Below are 24726 nucleotides of genomic sequence, written 5' to 3' on the forward strand. Positions count from 1 at the left end.
GTGGTGGTGTTCCAACTATCAGAATCGCCACAGCTTAGTCTCATAATACTCAAATTTGGTATCTCACTGTAACATTATCAAACGTAATTAGGGTTTTCTCAATGTATTAATACAGGCGCGTATTATCGCAATGTATTGTTGGGGATCGTTCGTGCATCTTCCAGTATTTAATCGTTTCTGCAGAGTGATCTTACCGTTAAAGAAATGTATCGTTCACTTGATGCATTGCATACATGGCAAGAACGATACATTTTAAGAAGGAAAAAACATACATTATCAGGGCCAGATAAAACGTTTTCTATGGTGGACGTCTCTATTCTATTGGACAAGAAGTACTAAGCATTGGTTGTTCAGTGGTAGAATTCTCGCTTGCCATGCGTGAGGCCCGAGTTCAATTCCCGGCCATTGCAATATGTTAGGCTGTGTGATTACGCGTTAATTGCTGTCATAGTGTTGTCAGGCAGCGCCATCCCTGGTCTGTTCTCACCTGCGAATATGCCTTGTGTCATAACAACTATGTCTGCGGTCACCCTCATTATTGGGGGCGGGGATACAAAACTGTCTACCAGTTTTTGGAATATCAATAACATTCCATTTTGTAATGTGGAGACCCTAGGCTATTTGTCAGAACCTGCTGATGTTTTTACAAATCCGCTTTTTGGCCAAATTTTAGCAATTGCTTTTAATCAGGAGGTTTTTTTTTTTTAGTTGCAGTAAATTATTGCAAGTTCTGTTAATGGGACTGATCAAATACAAGGTTGGACGTGCTTTAAAAGGATACTGATGGACGGGGACGCAGGACGATTATTCTATAAAGTAGAAAGTATGCAGATCGGGGATTTTCATTTAATTCAGATGAAAAGGAGAGAGTGGATGACACCCCGAGTCTTAACCTGACCAGAGGGGGAAACTGAGGTATTGTCAAGTGTCATGGGAAAAACTGTCACTTTTGGCTTGAGAGGACTTGGTACCTATCTGTAGGATTTCAGTTTTATCATTGTTAAGTTGCAGAAAATTGGATGAGAACCAATAATAAATTTCGGGGAAGCAGTCAATAAATGGAGGAACCCGGAATAATGGCAGTTGATTATGTGGAGAGGTAGAGCTGAGTGTCATCTGCATAACAGTGGGAGTGTTGGTTTAGTTTGTGAAATATCTTGACAAGAGGTAGGGTATAGATAAAGAATGTCTTGGAGTCTGTTCAGGAGGATGGTTTTAGAAATTGTATCGCAAGCTGATATCAGATCAAAGAGGGTGAGAATGGTGATTAGGCCAGAGTCGGTTGCCGGTGATTTTGATCAGTGTTGTTTCTGTACCGTGGAGGGGTGGAAACTAGAGTAGAAATGTTCTAAGAGGTTGTAGGAGCTGATTTTGGACTGTAGCTAGGTAGCTAATGTCATTTCCAAGATTTTTGAAAAAAATGCGCGTTTGGACCAAGGTTATTGAAATTATAAGGAACTCAAGCATTTTTTTGGGAGTACTCGGGGTACAGTCTCAGTTTTGTTGTTTCATGTTAGTTTTCCACCATCTCCTTGTATAGATTTGCATCAAAATTATAAGTTGACTAAGCGACTGGGCGACCATATAGACACTGAGATGGGCTCGTCCGGGATTTGAACCCGGGAGCTCTCGCACCCTAAGCGAGAATCATACCCCTAGACCAACGAGCCACGTTTAGCTGGGTAACTGACTGTTGGCCGCAAGCCTTCATCGACACTAAGACCCCGGATTTGAACCTGGAACCTCTCCCAACCAACCCTGAATTTACACTAAGAACCTGTTTGGATTTGAACGAGAAACCACTCACAACCATACCCAGAGCCAAATGAGCCACCTCCAATTGATGACATGCTCGTACCAGCGAAGAACCATTCCTATCAGTACGGAAGATTCAGGTGAACTCAAAGTAATCCAGTGTAATGATGGTCTTGTTTTGGATTTGAAAGAGGGTCCTCAGTGAGAATTACAGTAATACGCCGCTACTTCGCGGTTCACCTTTTGCGACTTCAGTGCTTCGCGGGTCTAAAAAATATTCTGCGGCATTGTAGTTTCGCCGAGCGGCACGAGGGGGCGCTGGAGCGGTTAGACGGCCGGCGTGCGCCGAAGAGGAGAGTGGACGAAGAAGAGAGTGGACGAAGAAGAGCAAGTTCCCCCGGACACGATTGGTGGCGACGTTTCGCGCGGTTCGGACCGTACCAGAGTTCTGGCCGGCGTGCGTGGCAGTTAAGCCGTAGAGGAGCACCTTCCCCGAGCACGGGCGGTGTCAATCGGCCCCTAAGTTTAACCGAATGGAAGCTCCGGAGGAGGAGGGCATGCTCGCGTCACAGTAAGCCGTAGAGGAGCACCTTCCCCGGGCACGGGCGGTTCCAAGCGGCCCCTAAGTTTAACCGAATGGAAGCTCCGGAGGAGGAGGGCATGCTCGCGTCACAGTAAGCCGTAGAGGAGCACCTTCCCCGGGCACGGGTGGTTCCAAGCGGCCCCTAAGTTTAACCGAATAGAAGCTCCGGAGGAGGAGGGCATGCTCGCGTCACAGTAAGCCGAAGAGGAGCACCTTCCCCGGGAACGGGCGGTTCCAAGCGGCCCCTAAGTTTAACCGAATGGAAGCTCCGGAGGAGGAGGGCGGGCGTGTGTCACAGTTAAGCCGAATAGGAGCACCTCTTCCGCCCGAGCAGGAGCGGAGCGTGAGGCTGTCAGTTATGAATGAATAAATAAATAAATGAAGAATGCCACCTTTCATTTCACTGTCATGATCCGTGCCTGTCATGCCGCGTGTGTTTTTGTTTTTTCAGCTGTGTGGGCGTTCCTCCAGCGATCTTCTCGCGCCATGCCGTCAGCTGCTGCGAGACACGCTGATTACACTGACTATATTATGATTATAATAAATATCTTTGTATCACCACCTTTTTTCCCGTGTCTGCGTTTGGAGAGTCCTGCTCATTCCTCCAGCTCTGCTGGAGGATCATAACATTCACAGGGCACACCGGACGGCGTACCAGCAGGTAAAAGTCGAAGTAATTAAATAAATACAAAAAGAAGTAATTGAATAAATACGAAAATAATGGCTGGGGAATAAAAAATAAGTTTTAATAATAATTTTTTTTTTTTGGTTATAACATGAATTTCACTCTCTCTCTCTCTACCCACATATATATATATATATATATATATATATTTTTTTTTTTTATTTAAGCATTTTTGAAGGTGCGCCGCTAATTCGCGGATTTTCAGTTTTCGCGGGTGGTCTCGGTCCCCATTAACCGCGATAACCGGGGTATTACTGTATACCCGTAGTCCAACGAGCCAAAGTGCTTGCCACAAAGTATCGAAATCAGTTAACTTTATTGATTGTAGTCATAATTAAAGTCAAGTGGTGGTGTTCCAACTATCAGAATCGCCACAGCTTAGTCTCATAATACTCAAATTTGGTTTCTCACTGTAACATTATCAAACGTAATTAGGGTTTTCTCAATGTATTAATACAGGCGCGTATTATCGCAATGTATTGTTGGGGATCGTTCGTGCATCTTCCAGTATTTAATCGTTTCTGCAGAGTGATCTTACCGTTAAAGAAATGTATCGTTCACTTGATGCATTGCATACATGGCAAGAACGATACATTTTAAGAAGGAAAAAACATACATTATCAGGGCCAGATAAAACGTTTTCTATGGTGGACGTCTCTATTCTATTGGACAAGAAGTACTAAGCATTGGTTGTTCAGTGGTAGAATTCTCGCTTGCCATGCGTGAGGCCCGAGTTCAATTCCCGGCCATTGCAATATGTTAGGCTGTGTGATTACGCGTTAATTGCTGTCATAATGTGTTGTCAGGCAGCGCCATCCCTGGTCTGTTCTCACCTGCGAATATGCCTTGTGTCATAACAACTATGTCTGCGGTCACCCTCATTATTGGGGGCGGGGATACAAAACTGTCTACCAGTTTTTGGAATATCAATAACATTCCATTTTGTAATGTGGAGACCCTAGGCTATTTGTCAGAACCTGCTGATGTTTTTACAAATCCGCTTTTTGGCCAAATTTTAGCAATTGCTTTTAATCAGGAGGTTTTTTTTTTTTAGTTGCAGTAAATTATTGCAAGTTCTGTTAATGGGACTGATCAAATACAAGGTTGGACGTGCTTTAAAAGGATACTGATGGACGGGGACGCAGGACGATTATTCTATAAAGTAGAAAGTATGCAGATCGGGGATTTTCATTTAATTCAGATGAAAAGGAGAGAGTGGATGACACCCCGAGTCTTAACCTGACCAGAGGGGGAAACTGAGGTATTGTCAAGTGTCATGGGAAAAACTGTCACTTTTGGCTTGAGAGGACTTGGTACCTATCTGTAGGATTTCAGTTTTATCATTGTTAAGTTGCAGAAAATTGGATGAGAACCAATAATAAATTTCGGGGAAGCAGTCAATAAATGGAGGAACCCGGAATAATGGCAGTTGATTATGTGGAGAGGTAGAGCTGAGTGTCATCTGCATAACAGTGGGAGTGTTGGTTTAGTTTGTGAAATATCTTGACAAGAGGTAGGGTATAGATAAAGAATGTCTTGGAGTCTGTTCAGGAGGATGGTTTTAGAAATTGTATCGCAAGCTGATATCAGATCAAAGAGGGTGAGAATGGTGATTAGGCCAGAGTCGGTTGCCGGTGATTTTGATCAGTGTTGTTTCTGTACCGTGGAGGGGTGGAAACTAGAGTAGAAATGTTCTAAGAGGTTGTAGGAGCTGATTTTGGACTGTAGCTAGGTAGCTAATGTCATTTCCAAGATTTTTGAAAAAAATGCGCGTTTGGACCAAGGTTATTGAAATTATAAGGAACTCAAGCATTTTTTTGGGAGTACTCGGGGTACAGTCTCAGTTTTGTTGTTTCATGTTAGTTTTCCACCATCTCCTTGTATAGGTTTGCATTGAAATTATAAGTTGACTAAGCGACTGGGCGACCATACAGACACTGAGATGGGCTCGTCCGGGATTTGAACCCGGGAGCTCTCGCACCCTAAGCGAGAATCATACCCCTAGACCAACGAGCCACGTTTAGCTGGGTAACTGACTGTTGGCCGCAAGCCTTCATCGACACTAAGACCCCGGATTTGAACCTGGAACCTCTCCCAACCAACCCTGAATTTACACTAAGAACCTGTTTGGATTTGAACGAGAAACCACTCACAACCATACCCAGAGCCAAATGAGCCACCTCCAATTGATGACATGCTCGTACCAGCGAAGAACCATTCCTATCAGTACGGAAGATTCAGGTGAACTCAAAGTAATCCAGTGTAATGATGGTCTTGTTTTGGATTTGAAAGAGGGTCCTCAGTGAGAATTACAGTAATACGCCGCTACTTCGCGGTTCACCTTTTGCGACTTCAGTGCTTCGCGGGTCTAAAAAATATTCTGCGGCATTGTAGTTTCGCCGAGCGGCACGAGGGGGCGCTGGAGCGGTTAGACGGCCGGCGTGCGCCGAAGAGGAGAGTGGACGAAGAAGAGAGTGGACGAAGAAGAGCAATTTCCCCCGGACACGATTGGTGGCGACGTTTCGCACGGTTCGGACCGTACCAGAGTTCTGGCCGGCGTGCGTGGCAGTTAAGCCGTAGAGGAGCACCTTCCCCGAGCACGGGCGGTGTCAATCGGCCCCTAAGTTTAACCGAATGGAAGCTCCGGAGGAGGAGGGCATGCTCGCGTCACAGTAAGCCGTAGAGGAGCACCTTCCCCGGGCACGGGCGGTTCCAAGCGGCCCCTAAGTTTAACCGAATGGAAGCTCCGGAGGAGGAGGGCATGCTCGCGTCACAGTAAGCCGTAGAGGAGCACCTTCCCCGGGCACGGGCGGTTCCAAGCGGCCCCTAAGTTTAACCGAATGGAAGCTCCGGAGGAGGAGGGCATGCTCGCGTCACAGTAAGCCGAAGAGGAGCACCTTCCCCGGGAACGGGCGGTTCCAAGCGGCCCCTAAGTTTAACCGAATGGAAGCTCCGGAGGAGGAGGGCGGGCGTGTGTCACAGTTAAGCCGAATAGGAGCACCTCTTCCGCCCGAGCAGGAGCGGAGCGTGAGGCTGTCAGTTATGAATGAATAAATAAATAAATGAAGAATGCCACCTTTCATTTCACTGTCATGATCCGTGCCTGTCATGCCGCGTGTGTTTTTGTTTTTTCAGCTGTGTGGGCGTTCCTCCAGCGATCTTCTCGCGCCATGCCGTCAGCTGCTGCGAGACACGCTGATTACACTGACTATATTGTGATTATAATAAATATCTTTGTATCACCACCTTTTTTCCCGTGTCTGCGTTTGGAGAGTCCTGCTCATTCCTCCAGCTCTGCTGGAGGATCATAACATTCACAGGGCACACCGGACGGCGTACCAGCAGGTAAAAGTCGAAGTAATTAAATAAATACAAAAAGAAGTAATTGAATATATACGAAAATAATGGCTGGGGAATAAAAAATAAGTTTTAATAATAATTTTTTTTTTTTTGTTATAACATGAATTTCACTCTCTCTCTCTCTACCCACATATATATATATATATATATATATATTTTTTTTTTATTTAAGCATTTTTGAATGTGCGCCGCTAATTCGCGGATTTTCAGTTTTCGCGGGTGGTCTCGGTCCCCATTAACCGCGATAACCGGGGTATTACTGTATACCCGTAGTCCAACGAGCCAAAGTGCTTGCCACAAAGTATCGAAATCAGTTAACTTTATTGATTGTAGTCATAATTAAAGTCAAGTGGTGGTGTTCCAACTATCAGAATCGCCACAGCTTAGTCTCATAATACTCAAATTTGGTTTCTCACTGTAACATTATCAAACGTAATTAGGGTTTTCTCAATGTATTAATACAGGCGCGTATTATCGCAATGTATTGTTGGGGATCGTTCGTGCATCTTCCAGTATTTAATCGTTTCTGCAGAGTGATCTTACCGTTAAAGAAATGTATCGTTCACTTGATGCATTGCATACATGGCAAGAACGCTACATTTTAAGAAGGAAAAAACATGCATTATCAGGGCCAGATAAAACGTTTTCTATGGTGGACGTCTCTATTCTATTGGACAAGAAGTACAAAGCATTGGTTGTTCAGTGGTAGAATTCTTGCTTGCCATGCGTGAGGCCCGAGTTCAATTCCCGGCCAATGCAATATGTTAGGCTGTGTGGTTACGCGTCAATTGCTATCATAATGTGTTGTCAGGCAGCGCCATCCCTGGTCTGTTCTCACCTGCGAATATGCCTTGTGTCATAACAACTATGTCTGCGGTCACCCTCATTATTGGGGGCGGGGATACAAAACTGTCTACCAATTTTTAGAATATCAATAACATTCCATTTTCTAATGTGGAGACCCGAGGCTATTTGTCAGAACCTGCTGATGTTTTTACAAATCCACTTTTTGGCCAAATTTTAGCAATTGTTGCTTTTAATCAGGAGGGTTTTTTTTTTAGTTGCAGTAAATTATTGCAAGTTCTGTTAATGGGACTGATCAAATACAAGGTTGGACGTGCTTTAAAAGGATACTGATGGACGGGGACGTAGGACGATTATTCTATAAAGTAGAAAGTATGCAGATCGGGGATTTTCATTTAATTCTGATGAAAAGGAGAGAGTGGATGATACCCCGAGTCTTAACCTGACCAGAGGGGGAAACTGAGGTATTGTCAAGTGTCATGGGAAAAACTGTCACTTTTGGCTTGAGTGGACTTCGTACCTATCTGTAGGATTTCAGTTTTATCATTGTTAAGTTGCAGAAAATTGGATGAGAACCAATAATACATTTCGGGGAAGCAGTCAATAAATGGAGGAACCCGGAATAATGGCAGTTGATTATGTGGAGAGGTAGAGCTGAGTGTCATCTGCATAACAGTGGGAGTGTAGGTTTAGTTTGTGAAATATCTTGACAAGAGGTAGGGTATAGATAAAGAATGTCATGGAGTCTGTTCAGGAGGATGGTTTTAGAAATTGTATCGCAAGCTGCTATCAGATCAAAGAGGGTGAGAATGGTGATTAGGCCAGAGTCGGTTGCCGGTGATTTTGATCAGTGTTGTTTCTGTACTGTGGAGGGGTGGAAACTAGAGTAGAAATGTTCTAAGAGGTTGTAGGAGCTGATTTTGGACTGTAGCTAGGTACCTAATGTCATTTCCAATATTTTTGAAAAAAATGTGCGATTGGACCAAGGTTATTGAAATTATAAGGAACTCAAGCATTTTTTTGGGAGTATTCGGGGTACAGTCTCAGTTTTGTTGTTTCGTGTTAGTTTTTCCAGCATCTCCCTGTATAGATTTGCATCAAAATTTTAAGTTGACTAAGAGACTGGGCGACCATACCGACACTGAGATGGGCTCGTCCGGGATTTGAACCCGGGACCTCTCGCACCCAAAGCGAGAATCATACCCCTAGACCAACGAGCCACGTTTAACTAGTTAACTGCCTGTTGGCCGCAAGCCTTCATCGACACTAAGACCCCGGATTTGAACCTGGAACCTCTCCCAACCAACCCTGAATTTACACTAAGAACCTGTTTGGATTTGAACGAGAAACCACTCACAACCATACCCAGAGCCCAATGAGCCACCTCCAATTGATGACATGCTCGTACCAGCGAAGAACCATTCCTATCAGTACGGAAGATTCAGGTGAACTCAAAGTAATCCAGTGTAATGATGGTCTTGTTTTGGATTTGAAAGAGGGTCCTCAGTGAGAATTACAGTAATACCCCGCTACTTCGCGGTTCACCTTTCGCGGCTTCAGTGCTTCGCGGGTCTAAAAAATATTCGGGGGCATTGTAGTTTCGCCGAGCGGCACGAGAGGGCGCTGGAGCGGTTATACGGCCGGCGTGCGCCGAAGAGGAGAGTGGACGAAGAAGAGAGTGGACGAAGAAGAGCAAGTTCCCCCGGACACGATTGGTGGCGACGTTTCGCGCGGTTCGGACCGTACCAGAGTTCCGGCCGGCGTGCGTGGCAGTTAAGCCGTAGAGGAGCACCTTCCCCGAGCACGGGCGGTGTCAATCGGCCCCTAAGTTTAACCGAATGGAAGCTCCGGAGGAGGAGGGCATGCTCGCGTCACAGTAAGCCGTAGAGGAGCACCTTCCCCGGGCACGGGCGGTTCCAAGCGGCCCCTAAGTTTAACCGAATGGAAGCTCCGGAGGAGGAGGGCATGCTCGCGTCACAGTAAGCCGTAGAGGAGCACCTTCCCCGGGCACGGGCGGTTCCAAGCGGCCCCTAAGTTTAACCGAATGGAAGCTCCGGAGGCGGAGGGCATGCTCGCGTCACAGTAAGCCGAAGAGGAGCACCTTCCCCGGGCACGGGCGGTTCCAAGCGGCCCCTAAGTTTAACCGAACGGAAGCTCCGGAGGAGGAGGGCGGGCGTGTGTCACAGTTAAGCCGAATAGGAGCACCTCTTCCGCCCGGGCAGGAGCGGAGCGTGAGGCTGTCAGTTATGAATGAATAAATAAATAAATGAAGAATGCCACCTTTCATTTCACTGTCATGATCCGTGCCTGTCATGCCGCGTGTGTTTTTGTTTTTTCAGCTGTGTGGGCGTTCCTCCAGCGATCTTCTCGCGCCATGCCGTCAGCTGCTGCGAGACACGCTGATTACACTGACTATATTGTGATTATAATAAATATCTTTGTATCACCACCTTTTTTCCCGTGTCTGCGTTTGGAGAGTCCTGCTCAATCCTCCAGCTCTGCTGGAGGATCATAACATTCACAGGGCACACCGGACGGCGTACCAGCAGGTAAAAGTCGAAGTAATTAAATAAATACAAAAAGAAGTAATTGAATAAATACGAAAATAATGGCTGGGGAATAAAAAATAAGTTTTAATAATATTTTTTTTTTTTTGTTATAACATGAATTTCACTCTCTCTCTCTCTACCCATATATATATATATATATATATATATATATATATATATATATTTTTTTTTTTATTTAAGCATTTTTGAAGGTGCGCCGCTAATTCGCGGATTTTCAGTTTTCGCGGGTGGTCTCGGTCCCCATTAACCGCGATAACCGGGGTATTACTGTATACCCGTAGTCCAACGAGCCAAAGTGCTTGCCACAAAGTATCGAAATCAGTTAACTTTATTGATTGTAGTCATAATTAAAGTCAAGTGGTGGTGTTCCAACTATCAGAATCGCCACAGCTTAGTCTCATAATACTCAAATTTGGTTTCTCACTGTAACATTATCAAACGTAATTAGGGTTTTCTCAATGTATTAATACAGGCGCGTATTATCGCAATGTATTGTTGGGGATCGTTCGTGCATCTTCCAGTATTTAATCGTTTCTGCAGAGTGATCTTACCGTTAAAGAAATGTATCGTTCACTTGATGCATTGCATACATGGCAAGAACGCTACATTTTAAGAAGGATAAAACATGCATTATCAGGGCCAGATAAAACGTTTTCTATGGTGGACGTCTCTATTCTATTGGACTAGAAGTACAAAGCATTGGTTGTTCAGTGGTAGAATTCTCGCTTGCCATGCGTGAGGCCCGAGTTCAATTCCCGGCCAATGCAATATGTTAGGCTGCGTGGTTACGCGTCAATTGCTATCATAATGTGTTGTCAGGCAGCGCCATCCCTGGTCTGTTCTCACCTGCGAATATGCCTTGTGTCATAACAACTATGTCTGCGGTCACCCTCATTATTGGGGGCGGGGATACAAAACTGTCTACCAATTTTTAGAATATCAATAACATTCCATTTTCTAATGTGGAGACCCGAGGCTATTTGTCAGAACCTGCTGATGTTTTTACAAATCCACTTTTTGGCCAAATTTTAGCAATTGTTGCTTTTAATCAGGAGGGTTTTTTTTTTAGTTGCAGTAAATTATTGCAAGTTCTGTTAATGGGACTGATCAAATACAAGGTTGGACGTGCTTTAAAAGGATACTGATGGACGGGGACGTAGGACGATTATTCTATAAAGTAGAAAGTATGCAGATCGGGGATTTTCATTTAATTCTGATGAAAAGGAGAGAGTGGATGATACCCCGAGTCTTAACCTGACCAGAGGGGGAAACTGAGGTATTGTCAAGTGTCATGGGAAAAACTGTCACTTTTGGCTTGAGTGGACTTCGTACCTATCTGTAGGATTTCAGTTTTATCATTGTTAAGTTGCAGAAAATTGGATGAGAACCAATAATACATTTCGGGGAAGCAGTCAATAAATGGAGGAACCCGGAATAATGGCAGTTGATTATGTGGAGAGGTAGAGCTGAGTGTCATCTGCATAACAGTGGGAGTGTAGGTTTAGTTTGTGAAATATCTTGACAAGAGGTAGGGTATAGATAAAGAATGTCATGGAGTCTGTTCAGGAGGATGGTTTTAGAAATTGTATCGCAAGCTGCTATCAGATCAAAGAGGGTGAGAATGGTGATTAGGCCAGAGTCGGTTGCCGGTGATTTTGATCAGTGTTGTTTCTGTACTGTGGAGGGGTGGAAACTAGAGTAGAAATGTTCTAAGAGGTTGTAGGAGCTGATTTTGGACTGTAGCTAGGTACCTAATGTCATTTCCAATATTTTTGAAAAAAATGTGCGATTGGACCAAGGTTATTGAAATTATAAGGAACTCAAGCATTTTTTTGGGAGTATTCGGGGTACAGTCTCAGTTTTGTTGTTTCATGTTAGTTTTTCCAGCATCTCCCTGTATAGATTTGCATCAAAATTATAAGTTGACTAAGAGACTGGGCGACCATACCGACACTGAGATGGGCTCGTCCGGGATTTGAACCCGGGACCTCTCGCACCCAAAGCGAGAATCATACCCCTAGACCAACGAGCCACGTTTAACTAGTTAACTGCCTGTTGGCCGCAAGCCTTCATCGACACTAAGACCCCGGATTTGAACCTGGAACCTCTCCCAACCAACCCTGAATTTACACTAAGAACCTGTTTGGATTTGAACGAGAAACCACTCACAACCATACCCAGAGCCCAATGAGCCACCTCCAATTGATGACATGCTCGTACCAGCGAAGAACCATTCCTATCAGTACGGAAGATTCAGGTGAACTCAAAGTAATCCAGTGTAATGATGGTCTTGTTTTGGATTTGAAAGAGGGTCCTCAGTGAGAATTACAGTAATACCCCGCTACTTCGCGGTTCACCTTTCGCGGCTTCAGTGCTTCGCGGGTCTAAAAAATATTCGGGGGCATTGTAGTTTCGCCGAGCGGCACGAGAGGGCGCTGGAGCGGTTATACGGCCGGCGTGCGCCGAAGAGGAGAGTGGACGAAGAAGAGAGTGGACGAAGAAGAGCAAGTTCCCCCGGACACGATTGGTGGCGACGTTTCGCGCGGTTCGGACCGTACCAGAGTTCCGGCCGGCGTGCGTGGCAGTTAAGCCGTAGAGGAGCACCTTCCCCGAGCACGGGCGGTGTCAATCGGCCCCTAAGTTTAACCGAATGGAAGCTCCGGAGGAGGAGGGCATGCTCGCGTCACAGTAAGCCGTAGAGGAGCACCTTCCCCGGGCACGGGCGGTTCCAAGCGGCCCCTAAGTTTAACCGAATGGAAGCTCCGGAGGAGGAGGGCATGCTCGCGTCACAGTAAGCCGTAGAGGAGCACCTTCCCCGGGCACGGGCGGTTCCAAGCGGCCCCTAAGTTTAACCGAATGGAAGCTCCGGAGGCGGAGGGCATGCTCGCGTCACAGTAAGCCGAAGAGGAGCACCTTCCCCGGGCACGGGCGGTTCCAAGCGGCCCCTCAGTTTAACCGAACGGAAGCTCCGGAGGAGGAGGGCGGGCGTGTGTCACAGTTAAGCCGAATAGGAGCACCTCTTCCGCCCGGGCAGGAGCGGAGCGTGAGGCTGTCAGTTATGAATGAATAAATAAATAAATGAAGAATGCCACCTTTCATTTCACTGTCATGATCCGTGCCTGTCATGCCGCGTGTGTTTTTGTTTTTTCAGCTGTGTGGGCGTTCCTCCAGCGATCTTCTCGCGCCATGCCGTCAGCTGCTGCGAGACACGCTGATTACACTGACTATATTGTGATTATAATAAATATCTTTGTATCACCACCTTTTTTCCCGTGTCTGCGTTTGGAGAGTCCTGCTCATTCCTCCAGCTCTGCTGGAGGATCATAACATTCACAGGGCACACCGGACGGCGTACCAGCAGGTAAAAGTCGAAGTAATTAAATAAATACAAAAAGAAGTAATTGAATAAATACGAAAATAATGGCTGGGGAATAAAAAATAAGTTTTAATAATAATTTTTTTTTTTTTGTTATAACATGAATTTCACTCTCTCTCTCTCTACCCACATATATATATATATATATATATATATATTTTTTTTTTTATTTAAGCATTTTTGAATGTGCGCCGCTAATTCGCGGATTTTCAGTTTTCGCGGGTGGTCTCGGTCCCCATTAACCGCGATAACCGGGGTATTACTGTATACCCGTAGTCCAACGAGCCAAAGTGCTTACCACAAAGTATCGAAATCAGTTAACTTTATTGATTGTAGTCATAATTAAAGTCAAGTGGTGGTGTTCCAACTATCAGAATCGCCACAGCTTAGTCTCATAATACTCAAATTTGGTTTCTCACTAACATTATCAAACGTAATTAGGGTTTTCTCAATGTATTAATACAGGCGCGTATTATCGCAATGTATTGTTGGGGATCGTTCGTGCATCTTCCAGTATTTAATCGTTTCTGCAGAGTGATCTTACCGTTAAAGAAATGTATCGTTCACTTGATGCATTGCATACATGGCAAGAACGCTACATTTTAAGAAGGAAAAAACATGCATTATCAGGGCCAGATAAAACGTTTTCTATGGTGGACGTCTCTATTCTATTGGACAAGAAGTACAAAGCATTGGTTGTTCAGTGGTAGAATTCTCGCTTGCCATGCGTGAGGCCCGAGTTCAATTCCCGGCCAATGCAATATGTTAGGCTGTGTGGTTACGCGTCAATTGCTATCATAATGTGTTGTCAGGCAGCGCCATCCCTGGTCTGTTCTCACCTGCGAATATGCCTTGTGTCATAACAACTATGTCTGCGGTCACCCTCATTATTGGGGGCGGGGATACAAAACTGTCTACCAATTTTTAGAATATCAATAACATTCCATTTTCTAATGTGGAGACCCGAGGCTATTTGTCAGAACCTGCTGATGTTTTTACAAATCCACTTTTTTGCCAAATTTTAGCAATTGTTGCTTTTAATCAGGAGGGTTTTTTTTTTAGTTGCAGTAAATTATTGCAAGTTCTGTTAATGGGACTGATCAAATACAAGGTTGGACGTGCTTTAAAAGGATACTGATGGACGGGGACGTAGGACGATTATTCTATAAAGTAGAAAGTATGCAGATGGGGGATTTTCATTTAATTCTGATGAAAAGGAGAGAGTGGATGATACCCCGAGTCTTAACCTGACCAGAGGGGGAAACTGAGGTATTGTCAAGTGTCATGGGAAAAACTGTCACTTTTGGCTTGAGTGGACTTCGTACCTATCTGTAGGATTTCAGTTTTATCATTGTTAAGTTGCAGAAAATTGGATGAGAACCAATAATACATTTTGGGGAAGCAGTCAATAAATGGAGGAACCCGGAATAATGGCAGTTGATTATGTGGAGAGGTAGAGCTGAGTGTCATCTGCATAACAGTGGGAGTGTAGGTTTAGTTTGTGAAATATCTTGACAAGAGGTAGGGTATAGATAAAGAATGTCATGGAGTCTGTTCAGGAGGATGGTTTTAGAAATTGTATCGCAAGCTGCTATCAGATCAAAGAGGGTGAGAATGGTGATTAGGCCAGAGTCGGTTGCCGGTGATTTTGATCAGTGTTGTTTCTGTACTGTGGAGGGGTGGAAACTAGAGTAGAAATGTTCTAAGAGGTTGTAGGAGCTGATTTTGGACTGTAGCTAGGTAGCTAATGTCATTTCCAAGATTTTTGAAAAAAATGCGCGATTGGACCAAGGTTATTGAAATTATAAGGAACTCAAGCATTTTTTTGGGAGTACTCGGGGTACAGTCTCAGTTTTGTTGTTTCATGTTAGTTTTTCCACCATCTCCCTGTATAGATTTGCATCAAAATTGTAAGTTGACTAAGCGACCATACAGACACTGAGATGGGCTCGTCCGGGATTTGAACCCGGGACCTCTCGCACCCTAAGCGAGAATCATACCCCTAGACCAACGAGCCACGTTTAGCTGGTAAAGGAGTGGAAGAGTTTAAACCTGGCTAATTTTATTCGATGTCCTGCATCTTGTGTCACTGTTATTCTGTGGAATGCTGTGTGTGTGGCTGGTGAAGTTGGAAAAAGAAAGTGAAAGAATGTGAGGTTTGGGAGGTTTTAGGTCGGTGCCTGGCGCAGACAGATACCTCGAGGGGGAAGGGATGCACAAGAAACTGGACCCTTCAGCCACAAGCAGGAGGGGCCACCACTTGAAGAAAGACCAAGAGAAGCAAGCTAAAGTTAACTGCAGCATACACATAGCCAATAGAATCATGCCAGGATGCCTTTGTCTCTGTGTCATTTGCATATTGTGTCTATAAATTAATGCTGAACAGCGAAGACAGAGAGAGCTGTATTGAGAGGGACCCAAACTCAAGTTGTAGATTTGTGTGTTAGGAATAAATCCACTCGTGTGTGAAAATGCCGGCTTCCTGATACCTTTCTATTGCAGAACGAGCGCGCATATTGTTGGATGAGTGAGAGTTGGGTAAAGTCACAAATTGGAGTCAGATTATTAATTTGAGTTTGCATTGGTTTAAAATTAAATTCTAACATTGATTTAAAGATAAATTCCAACAATTTATGGTGACGCCTGACGTGATGCATGAGAGGTAAAAGAAGTTTGGAACTTCGAGAAAAACCACATGAGACTGGGTCTCGCACGTCCACACCAGGTGACGACCTGAGAAAGGATAAAGTATAAAAGAGCCACACATCCGACCATCTTTCCTCTTGGGCCCACAGTGAAACAAGGTAAGCAGAACCCTTTCAAATTCTGCACATTGGCAACGCTAAATTATAAGAGGAAGGAGGAGCGGAACGTAGTAAGCGTAAAAGTGTTGGACGCTATTAGGGTGTAAAATCTGGGATTTACCTTCTAGCATAATTAATGGCGCAAAAGTAAAGTAGTATAGTTAAAAAAAAAAATAAAAAGTGTAACAGTGTGGACGTTAGTAGGGTCTGAAATCTGGGATTTACCTACTAGAATAGTTTGGAACTATTCGTGGTTAAGATACGGTATAAAATCTGGGATTTACGTATCGGGACACGGTTTAAAATCTGGGATTTACGTGTCTGTGTGGAAGCTGTGTGAATGTGAAGGCTAAAATTGTTCTGCGTAAGAAGTGGTTGGGACACACATGAGTGGATTTCAAGATGGCGAAGGAGAGTAAGTGTGATAGTGGTCTCGGGTGTGGCACGGAGATTAAGGATAAATTCATAAAAATGAAACATAAAAAAGAGAAGAAAAACATGAAGTAGGGATGAAATAAGAAAAGAGAAAGAAAGAAAGCGAGAGAAAAGAGAAGAAATTGTGTCAGTGTAGAGATTGGAAGTTCAATAAGAAAAGAGAAAGGAACAATTAATGCTCCATTGAAAGGAGGATGATGAAACAGGCAGTATTGAAGAAGGTGTGACTTGAACAAATGAAAAGGATAAGAATTAGGGTCTGCTGTAAGGAGGAATTGAAGAAATAAATATTTTATGTTTCATACTTTAGTTGATGGTCTTTCTATTAAGGTAACTGTAATTAGTAACTGGAATGAAATGCACAGATGGAAATGACATGAAGAAAAAGAAAAAGATTGGTGTTATGAAATCTTAATTGAAGGAAGCTTTGAGAGCATGAGAAACCTTTGCAAGAGCATAGGTGGTTCCTGACTTTGTAGTTTGTGATTTGATACCTTGATTGGTTGAGTGGCTTTGGTAAGGCTACAGTGAATTTGGAAAATTAAAGGAAAAAAAATAAGAGTGAGAAAGATTTTACAGAAGGCAATGAGTATAGGTGTAATCGTAAAATCATGAGTGTGCTCTAACAAAGAGTTAACAGCTCTTTGAAGTTAGATGCTCGTTCCCAAGTAGGAGGAGGAAGTCAGAGAAAGAGGATGAAGTGATTGAAAAAGTGGAAGAAAAGACGGAATGTCTGAGAGGCATTTATCCACAGTTGCCAGACTCGCAACAGTATGTGTTTGAGCCGCCGCCCGATCCGACGGCGCCATTAATGGGGGGGGGAGCAGAATGGTTTGAGATGCAAAAGATAACGATTCACAGATGACACCAGCGACCATACAATTGATCGAACAGGCTGTGAATAATGAGAGAGAGGGTGCGCGGAGAACAGCAGGGGAGTGTGGAGACGCACGTGCTGGCCCCGGGGGGGGAAGCACCAGCAGGAACATGTAAACATTTCAGACACAAGAGGAAAAACAGGCATCAATGGCAGTCGTTAACTGATTGAAAAGGAAGATATGCCTTTTGGTGCTCTCGAAAGAAGGTCACAGTCCTTTTGTTTCAGAGGTGTGTCTCAGCACCCCCCCTCGATGTTGCAGACGTTGATCTAATCTTCAGGCATCTGCCTCTCATTGAGGTGTGGAGCAGTTTTTTTTTACAGTGCTAGTGTAGTAAGGTACGGGATAAAATATATGTATTCAACCTAACAATAAATACAAATTAGCAGGGAATTAGAACACAAGTTAAACACTGAAACATGCAGGGGATGCCTGAGGAACAGCAGGGCGGCGACAATCTTATTAAAATTTAACTTTTTAAGCAAAGGGATTATGGTTTTGGGATAAGTTTTAAGTGAAGTATTCTATGAACATGTTGAAAGAAAATCTTTGGAAAGGGGAATATCTAGCCATTGGAGATTGGTTTACCAAATTTAAAGTTGGACTAAATAGTTTTGTAGATGATTTATTAACTGATGTGTATTAAATGTGACAAAGGTGGAAGACAGATGTTTTTTTTTGACTGTACGACGCGAACGCTGACATGACAATTTTAGAGGATATGACATCATTCCATAAATACCAGACTGCTAACATTCGCATCTATGAGCTGTTTGATGTCACAGGTGCAGTTTCGTCAGCTGCGTCCAGGAGAGGAGAAACAACTTCACGGGGAGTGAATGGGAAAATCCAGAGACCCACAGTTGTAAATTTTGGCATACGCTGGCTAAATTAAGGCAAAATTATGGATCTGCCAGCACAAATCTCAGTGAAATCAAGGCGGACGCGCCAAGGGAGGGGTCTCTGTGTGGAATTGGAAAGTATCGTTTGGTGAATGACAGTGTGAAAGAAAAGTGTTTGTATGCATATGTGGTTTGAGTGAATGTTGTAGGGACGGGCCTCAGGACAGAAAATTGTTTGAGGTCACCGGCAAGCCCTTACAGTACTTAGGATGCGATGGGTGGACAGGCCTGATCAACCTGAATCCCTATTGCACTCCCGAGTATTGATTTTGAAATTGTTTTTGGAGAAAGATTGGAGTAATTAAATTCAAGCATCAAGTGAATGATTGATTGACGTTATTACACAAAATTTATGCAAAACTGAAAGTTTTGGAAGGAAGATAATTTACCCCTTCTCATTCTCACTGGCAAGTGCCACTCGTCCAGTTCTGTCCACAGGTTTGAGGTGACATGTGACCAGTGTGACCAGAAGGCCAGAGAATGCTTCAAATAGCGCCTCACCACTACCATCCCAGAGGTTCTCCTCAACAAGGAGGGAGATAGAAGATATATTCACATTGGATGCGCGACTAGATAACACACACCCAGTCCAGGATAGGGCAAAATTTTCTTGGATTGTTTAGACTTTTCCATATAATACAGCACCACAGCAGTGATACTTGAAGTTAATGTCGAATTAGTGGCACTGTTTTTATGGAAAATTACTCACTTAACGCAAGGGTAAGTTGTTGTAGAGGAGATATTTCAGACAACAATGACCCTGAAGTGGTCTCAAGCACGTGTCTCATGTTGGATGTATGAATGTTATTCTGATATTTTCCATTGTAACGTAGTTCATTGTATTTAGGACTAAGACATTGTAAAACACTGTTTGGAAGAACTTATAGAATACCTCAAATTTAAGAACAAATGGGAAATGGATGTTGAAGCAACTTTAGTTGACCATATGTGAAAAGTGTTAGGAAAACAAAAGACAGGCGCAGATTTAGAGTGACAAGGATCTTTCTGTCTCCCAGCAGGGGCACAAAATGGGTGAAGCCAGGATACTGGGTGCTTGTAGGAAGTTTGAAGATGAGACATTTGTAATTACCCAAGGGGGAAGGAGGCGTTAGTAACAGCTCTCACAGCTGTAAAGATAGCAGAAAGGTCAACATTGGTTTATTCGACATGTTGTAAAGAGGTCACACGTTGTAAGGAGGTCACGTTGGTTGAAATCTCCTACAAAGGAGACACCAGACTAAGAGGTTTATACAGAGTTACAGGCGGGACAAAATTTATTTCAGAGGAACTATCCTCACTTGAGGCCGAGGCCAGATCTGCTGACCAGCATGATGGTCACCAGCTAAATGGGGACACCTCAGGTGAGATTGGCTGTGCCGTGCATCAGATATTTCTGGCCCGTTGGGGTCGATGTTGCTGTGTCTTTCAGGTGGGGAAAAGGGAGACAGGCCTGGTCTATGTGGCCAGGGCGAGACATGAATGGAGTGAGACTTCCGGCAGTGACCCATCCAATAATGTCGACATTACACAGCTGTTCCAGTTGGCCGTCCACAAGGGCGTGCACCTTCCAGTGGCAGACATCAGGCGAAATAGTCCATGAATGAAATAATGCTAATCGGCCTAAGTAGAACACATTTTGTACCTAACTTTGCACGACATCAGAAAAGGAATATATGGGATTGGATTAAGGAGCGTGACTAAAATTGTTGTACTTGCAGGTTTAGAAGGCCAAGAGAGATAAGAAAAAAGGAGGCAGCTGCTCCTTCCACTTCTGCTGCTTCTGGGCAAGGTTCGGGTGACGCAGCGCCACAGCAGACTGGCTGCTGTCCATAGCAGGCCAGTCAACGAGGTTGGGATTGCAGTAAAAGAGGTATGGGTGATTACAGACGGGGGTTGTGAGTGGGGTGTGCTCTTGCTGCGGGGTGTGGGGTCACTGGGTGATGAGCTGTCCATGCCGAGCCACTTTCTGGAATGTGCCATCCTCCGGTGCCATATCTGTCACAAAGAGCTCCACCAGCGCAGGGGGCGCCACCGTTACCCACTCCCAACGCACTTGACACAAACCCGCTCGTACCCCATTCCATGACAGGGGGCCGCGGAGCTTCAGCGTTCGAGGACTAGCAGGTCCTAGCATTCCGGGGACGGTGGATGGACAAGTTTTCGATGGTGCTGGATATTGGGGCGAGCTATGAGCTCCTTCCGCAACCCCCACTGAGCCATGTGGACTCTCAAGATTGCCTGAGTCACTGCCATTGACTGAACGAACACTGGAATTCGAGTGGCATTCCCGGATGGGACTGAACTTGACTCTGCACATCCGTCGGAGGGAGCATATGTCGTGCTCTCTTCCTTCCCAGTGGCTAAACTGAACTGAAACATTTGAGGGCAGCTCTGAAACCTGGTTCCCATCCTCCCGCGGTGGGTATGCCCTGTTCTTGCTCTGGTCTGAGTGGTTTAGCAACCGCCACCCTTTCAATTCACCAATTGACATATCACATTGTACATGTGATCACAAACATGATTTGATTTATCAAAAATGCACTCATCCAAATTTAGTCATGAGTGCATCTTGCGTTAGAATTATATATTTGTTATGTCTACTGGCGTTGCCTCGCACGCGTGCCTTGTCCCTGGACAGCGGAAATGGTATGAATTGTTTACTTTCGCCGAGCCACAAATCGCATTGAATATTGATGAGCGTCATCATACTAGAGATCTAGACCCCATAGTTGTTGCACAATCGGGAGATCATATTTCAGCACCGACTACAAATTCTTTGGTTTTGGGGACATTACTAAATTTCAAAATTTCCAGGGAAGGGTCGCTCGGAAATGGTAGTTCTGTGTGTGTCTCTGCTAGAGGTGTTGTGGACCCAGGGCCCGACTGATTTGGGGCTCGGCTCCACAGCTCCGCGATTGTTTTTACTGTCTCTACCCCCTCCCCCAGTTGACAGAATCAGTGTGGGCACAGCCTGTAGGTGGATTGAGCCAATCATGAGACAATAGGAGGTGAAGACTGCAGCGGTCTTGGAGCTGTCTATGTCTTGTAGAGCACCTTTTCTTCCCATAAAAAAAAAAAAAAAAATAGAGGTTTAATTCGGTATCTGCGTTATTATAGTTTTGGGATTTTTTATTTTAAGCATAAATGGTTACTATTTCATTTGTGTTGCTTTAAAATTTGTCAATTAACAGTCAAAATTGGAGCGTTAGCTCGAGGCTTAATTTGTAATCTCGGAACACAGTTAGATATTTGAACTCAGTGAACTCAGCATCACCGGAGTCGGACATCGCTCCGTACATCAACCTCCGGGTGCTTTCCCGGAGGTGGACTCAATCTCGCTGATAAGGACAGTTTAGAGTTCTGACTAGAACCTGACACGCCATCCAATTGGGAACTACAGGACAAAAGTGGTACCATAGCTCACAGTTGCGCCCGGCCCCAGTATTTGTGCCCGCCATGGTTGAGCTTAGAGGTTGACCGCCCGGACGGGCAGGTCAAGAGAGGGAATGTGTAGATGGCATGAATTGGATCAAAGTCAGACACTTTCGAGTCTGAACAAAGACGATGACGATGCAAATGTTTAACTTATTGACTATTTTGCTTGCTGGCGTGTGCTTTGTGTGGACGATGTTGGCGTTTGAACATAGGATGCGGGATGACAGAAGTGATGGAGCGAAAGGAGCATGTAATGGAATGGTATGGTATGGAGCAGAGCGAGATGATGGTAAGACGCTGACACAGACACAACAACGACTGCTAAATCTGAAATGTAAACAACCGACACAGGTGAACACTTGGGTGACAATTTTTAATTGGACACACCCATGGAATGATGTGGGAATAAGAAAGAAAGAGCCTATTTTTGACACCCAAGTTGCAAAACAAAAGTTCACCTGCCTAAAAGTTAAATGGGACGGGTCCTGGGATTGGAAATATCCAGGAGTCATGGTGTAATGAAAATGTGTCTTTGCCAGTAGGAATCCCTCTCGCTCGTGATGATGTTTGGCTGTGGTGTGGAGAGAAAGTGCTGTACGATAGGCTTCCCACCAATGCCTCAGGTAAGTGCGCCCTGGTAACGCTGATCATGCCAGTTAGTGTGACAGCCTTAGATCTGGCCAAAATGGAGTGGGAAGGTGTTGGACAATGGGGAAGAATCCCCTTCCTTAACAGGAAGAGAACGGACATGCAAGAATGGTTGAATGCAGGAGATCCCACGTATATAGATGCAATTGGAGTTCCAAGAGGGATCCCTGACGAGTATAAATTGGTGGATCAAATTGCAGCAGGATGGGAGAGTCTTTTCCTGTTCGTTACAGTAAACAAAAATGTGGACCGGATTAATTATGTCCACTATAATGTCCAACGATTGGCGAATTTTACCACCTCAGCACTCCAGGCAGTGCATGAGCAATTGGCTGCCACGTCTCTTATGGCATTCCAGAACAGAATAAGCTTAGATATGGTGTTAGCCGAAAGAGGAGGGGTGTGTGGTATTTTTGGGGATCAGTGTTGTACTCTGATTCCCAACAATACATCTCCTGACGGTCGCCTTACCAAGGCATTGGAGGGTCTGCGCACGCTAAGTAACAAAATGAAGGAGCACTCAGGTGTGGACACCAGTTGGTATTCTGACTGGTTAAACATCTTTGGTAAATATAAAAGCCTGATTGCATCAGTACTGATTTCTATCGCTGTGTTTGCCGCTATTATGGTGTTATGCGGATGTTGCTGTATTCCATGTATCAGATCATTAACTGTTAAGACAATAGAACGCACGTTGGGGCCACTCCCTCCGGGGGGTCAGTACATGATGATCCCTCAAAAGGACCCTCCGGGAGTCCAGGATGTGAGTATGGAAAGATGGCCTCAGCGACCTGAGGCCATGAGGAGGAAATGAAATTTTCTACGGATTTTCTACTAGAATGACATTTTCTATTGATTTTAAGTTTTACTAATTTTCTATTGATTTTTAATTTTGACTAAATTTCTATTGAGCTTTACCTCACCTTCTATGGATTTATAGTTGTTACTAATTTTTCGTTGTTTGATTTTTAGCTCGTGTTTAACAATAAAATAAGGGGTTCGAGTGATGACCTCAGTTGTCTGAGGTCATGAGAGGGAATAAAGGAGTGGAAGAGTTTAAACCTGGCTAATTTTATTCGATGTCCTGCATCTTGTGTCACTGTTATTCTGTGGAATGCTGTGTGTGTGGCTGGTGAAGTTGGAAAAAGAAAGTGAAAGAATGTGAGGTTTGGGAGGTTTTAGGTCGGTGCCTGGCGCAGACAGATACCTCGAGGGGGAAGGGATGCACAAGAAACTGGACCCTTCAGCCACAAGCAGGAGGGGCCACCACTTGAAGAAAGACCAAGAGAAGCAAGCTAAAGTTAACTGCAGCATACACATAGCCAATAGAATCATGCCAGGATGCCTTTGTCTCTGTGTCATTTGCATATTGTGTCTATAAATTAATGCTGAACAGCGAAGACAGAGTATTGAGAGGGACCCAAACTCAAGTTGTAGATTTGTGTGTTAGGAATAAATCCACTCGTGTGTGAAAATGCCGGCTTCCTGATACCTTTCTATTGCAGAACGAGCGCGCATATTGTTGGATGAGTGAGAGTTGGGTAAAGTCACAAATTGGAGTCAGATTATTAATTTGAGTTTGCATTGGTTTAAAATTAAATTCTAACATTGATTTAAAGATAAATTCCAACACTGGGTAACTGACTGTTGGCCGCAAGCCTTCATCGACACTAAGACCCCGGATTTGAACCTGGAACCTCTCCCAACCAACCCTGAATTTACACTAAGAACCTATTTGGATTTGAACGAGAAACCACTCACAACCATACCCAGAGCCAAATGAGCCACCTCCAATTGATGACATGCTCGTACCAGCGAAGAACCATTCCTATCAGTACGGAAGATTCAGGTGAACTCAAAGTAATCCAGTGTAATGATGGTCTTGTTTTGGATTTGAAAGAGGGTCCTCAGTGAGAATTACAGTAATACCCCGCTACTTCGCGGTTCACCTTTCGCGGCTTCAGTGCTTCGCGGGTCTAAAAAATATTCGGAGGCATTGTAGTTTCGCCGAGCGGCACGAGGGGGCGCTGGAGCGGTTAGACGGCCGGCGTGCGCCGAAGAGGAGAGTGGACGAAGAAGAGAGTGGACGAAGAAGAGCAAGTTCCCCCGGACACGATTGTTTGGCGACGTTTCGCGTGGTTCGGACCGTACCAGAGTTCCGGCCGGCGTGCGTCGCAGTTAAGCCGTAGAGGAGCACCTTCCCCGAGCACGGGCGGTGTCAATCGGCCCCTAAGTTTAACCGAATGGAAGCTCCGGAGGAGGAGGGAATGCTCGCGTCACAGTAAGCCGTAGAGGAGCACCTTCCCCGGGCACGGGCGGTTCCAAGCGGCCCCTAAATTTAACCGAATGGAAGCTCCGGAGGAGGAGGGCATGCTCGCGTCACAGTAAGCCGTAGAGGAGCACCTTCCCCGGGCACGGGCGGTTCCAAGCAGCCCCTAAGTTTAACCGAATGGAAGCTCCGGAGGCGGAGGGCATGCTCGCGTCACAGTAA

The 24726-nt window shown here is 44.8% G+C and overlaps 7 non-coding genes across 7 annotated transcripts; 2 read left to right on the forward strand and 5 right to left on the reverse strand.

Annotated features, from left to right (window-relative positions):
- Positions 1–1598: 1598 nt before the first annotated feature.
- trnap-agg (transfer RNA proline (anticodon AGG)) lies at positions 1599–1670 on the reverse strand. The gene has a single exon. It is a non-coding gene; the product is annotated as a tRNA-Pro (tRNA).
- Positions 1671–4967: 3297 nt separating this feature from the next.
- Positions 4968–5039, reverse strand: trnap-agg (transfer RNA proline (anticodon AGG)). The gene has a single exon. It is a non-coding gene; the product is annotated as a tRNA-Pro (tRNA).
- A 3296-nt stretch (positions 5040–8335) lies between these two features.
- On the reverse strand, positions 8336–8407 carry trnap-ugg (transfer RNA proline (anticodon UGG)). Its single transcript has one exon. It is a non-coding gene; the product is annotated as a tRNA-Pro (tRNA).
- A 2046-nt stretch (positions 8408–10453) lies between these two features.
- Positions 10454–10524, forward strand: trnag-gcc (transfer RNA glycine (anticodon GCC)). Its single transcript has one exon. It is a non-coding gene; the product is annotated as a tRNA-Gly (tRNA).
- Positions 10525–11717: 1193 nt separating this feature from the next.
- On the reverse strand, positions 11718–11789 carry trnap-ugg (transfer RNA proline (anticodon UGG)). Its single transcript has one exon. It is a non-coding gene; the product is annotated as a tRNA-Pro (tRNA).
- Positions 11790–13822: 2033 nt separating this feature from the next.
- On the forward strand, positions 13823–13893 carry trnag-gcc (transfer RNA glycine (anticodon GCC)). Its single transcript has one exon. It is a non-coding gene; the product is annotated as a tRNA-Gly (tRNA).
- Positions 13894–15078: 1185 nt separating this feature from the next.
- trnap-agg (transfer RNA proline (anticodon AGG)) lies at positions 15079–15150 on the reverse strand. Its single transcript has one exon. It is a non-coding gene; the product is annotated as a tRNA-Pro (tRNA).
- Positions 15151–24726: the final 9576 nt, after the last annotated feature.

Source organism: Idiotropiscis lumnitzeri, chromosome 12, assembly GCF_059441095.1.
Source record: "Idiotropiscis lumnitzeri isolate Australia: NSW breed Sydney's pygmy pipehorse chromosome 12, RoL_Ilum_1.0, whole genome shotgun sequence".
In the NCBI taxonomy this organism is placed as follows: Eukaryota; Metazoa; Chordata; class Actinopteri; order Syngnathiformes; family Syngnathidae; genus Idiotropiscis; species Idiotropiscis lumnitzeri.